Here is a 2,461-nt window from a genome sequence, read left to right on the forward strand (position 1 = left end):
AAAGGTGTAAACAAGGTCGAAAGAGTACAGAGAAAATTCACAAGGATGTCGCTGGATCTGGAGGACCTGAGTTATGAGGAAAGATTGAGTCGGTTAGGATTTTATTTCTTGGAATGTAGAAGATTGAGGGGAATTCTGATAGAGGTATACAAAATTATTAGGGGTATAAATAGATTAAATGCAAGCAGGCTTTTCCCACCGAATTTGGGTGGGATTAAAACTAGAGGTCATGGGTTAAGGGTGAAAGGTGAGTTATTTAAGGGGAACATGAGGGAAAACTTCTTCACCCAAAGGGTCATAACAGTGGATTGAGATGCCAACACAAATGTTGCATGCGAGCTTGATTTCAACATTCAAGAGAAGTTTGGTTAGGTACGTGGATTGTAGGGATATGGAGGGTGATGGTCCCAGAGCAGGTAAATGTGAATAGGAAGTTTAAATGGTTTAGGCATGGATTAGATGGGCCAAAGGACCTGTTTCTGTGCCATACTTCACTTTGACTATTTGCCAAAATTTGGCTCATAACCTTCTAAGCCAAGGGTTCCCAACCTGGGGTCCAAGGACTCCTTGCTTACTGGCATTGGCCTATGGCACGTAAAAGGTTGGGAACCCTTGCTGTAAACCTTTCCGATATACGCCCCTGTCCAGCTGCCTTTTATAAGTTGTTATTGTACCTGCCTCAACCACTTCCTCTGGCAGCTCATTGCACATTGACACCACCCATTGAGTGTAAAGAATAATTGTCCCTGGGGTTTCTATTGAGTCGCTCCCTGGAATCGAACCCCAGGCACAGGCACCGCAATAGCATCACGCTAATCGTGCCATCACTTTTCTTTGATTTTCCTAACACGGGAGATGGAAAATGAGAGTGGATCTTATAGAAAAATATAAAATTACGGAAGAGAATGGAGGCAGCAAAGTTGTTTTTTTACCGATTGGTGAGACGAAATTAGGGGACACAGCCTCAAGATTTGGGGGAAAAGATTTAGGATGGAAATGAGAAGGGTATTTTTCCAGAGAATAGTAAAACTGTGGAATTCTCTGCCCAGGGAAGGGTAGAGGCTGCCTGATCAGATATATTTCAAAAAGTTCAAAGTGAATTTTATTACCAAAGTACATATATATACCACATACAACCCCGAGATTCATTTCCCTGCGGGCATACTCAGCAAGCCTATAGAATAACAGGATCAGTGAAAGATCAACCAGAGTGTAGCAGACAACAAACTGTGCAAATGCAAATATAAATAAATGGCTAAATAAATAGATAATAAGATGAAGAGTCCTGAATGTGAGATCGTTGGTTATGGAAACATTTCAATGATGGGCAAGTGTTCAAGAGCCTGATGGTTGAGGAGATGATGATGGTATCACCTCAGGACTGAGAGGCCAGTGTCGGGCACCTTCATGCCCTACAGAGTGCGGAACGAAAGACTGGGTGGCGCACCACTCCTCACACAGACATTTTGCAGTGTTGCGAGCAAGGAACTGGGCAAGGATGGAAAGCGTGCTGGGGAATGGCCCGACTGGATTCGAACCTGGGTACCTCCGTTGCGGAGTCCGGCGCTGATGTCACTGTGCCACCAGCCGACCTGACTCGAGGAGAAGTAACTTGTTATTATATGTAAGGCACAGTTAGGTTTTTACATAGCAGGGGATTTATGGATTATGGGGAAAAGGCAGGTAGGTGGAGATGAGTCCTAACCCTAGTCAGCCATGATCTTATTGAATGGCGGACCGGGCTCAATGGGCAAGATGGCCGACTCCCACTCCTATTTCTTGTGTTCTTCTAACAGGTTCTGTGTGCCTATAATGCAGATCGAACAGATGCTGTGAGTCTAATAAATCGCTGGAAATACTCAATTGTTCTGGCAGCTTCTGTGGAGAGAGAACATCTCCCCAAATACTGTATGATAGCAATACAGTCCTCATAAGGACTGGAGAGGAAGAAGCCCAACACCTTATTCTGGCTTCTGCCTCTTTCCGTTTCAGTCCTGATGAAGGGTTTCAGCCCATTGACTGTTTACTCTCCTCCACAGACACTGCCTGACCCGCTGAGCTCCTCCATCAGTTCTGTCAAAAGGAAATGCTACCTTTCACCTTCCTGATCAGCGCAGTACCACCTACAAAGCATTTCTAGCCACTCCATCCTCAGCGCCTTTGTTGCGGCTCTCTGTTACAAGGGAGCTCGGCTCCTCCGAGAAACGCCACAGACTGAGGTTACTGCGCTCTCCGCCTGACATCCTGTGAGGCTCCTGCCTCAGGCGGCACTCACACGCCTCGCTGCTGGGTCCGCTGACGAGCTCCAGGAGGTGACTATGCCTTTCTCCTTGTTTGTTTGGCGCGGTGGTACAGCGGGACCGCGGGATGCTGAGCCGAAGCGGGCTGGGTCATTGATATCTGCGCGGCTGCATGTGTTTCTAACAAAGGTACAGGTTACAGCTGGTCCTGAACTACGGGC

General features: G+C 46.8%; 1 protein-coding gene across 1 annotated transcript in view; it reads left to right on the plus strand.

Moving 5' to 3' along the window:
* Positions 1–2,066: 2,066 nt before the first annotated feature.
* Positions 2,067–2,461, plus strand: part of LOC132382903 (interleukin-2 receptor subunit beta-like) — an 84,503-nt gene continuing 84,108 nt past the window's right edge. The window contains exon 1 of the mRNA XM_059953441.1: positions 2,067–2,312. The gene's annotated coding sequence lies outside the window, so the exon portion shown is untranslated. The remainder of the gene's footprint in view (positions 2,313–2,461) is intronic.

Source organism: Hypanus sabinus, chromosome 29 (genome assembly GCF_030144855.1).
Source record: "Hypanus sabinus isolate sHypSab1 chromosome 29, sHypSab1.hap1, whole genome shotgun sequence".
NCBI classification, from domain to species: Eukaryota; Metazoa; Chordata; class Chondrichthyes; order Myliobatiformes; family Dasyatidae; genus Hypanus; species Hypanus sabinus.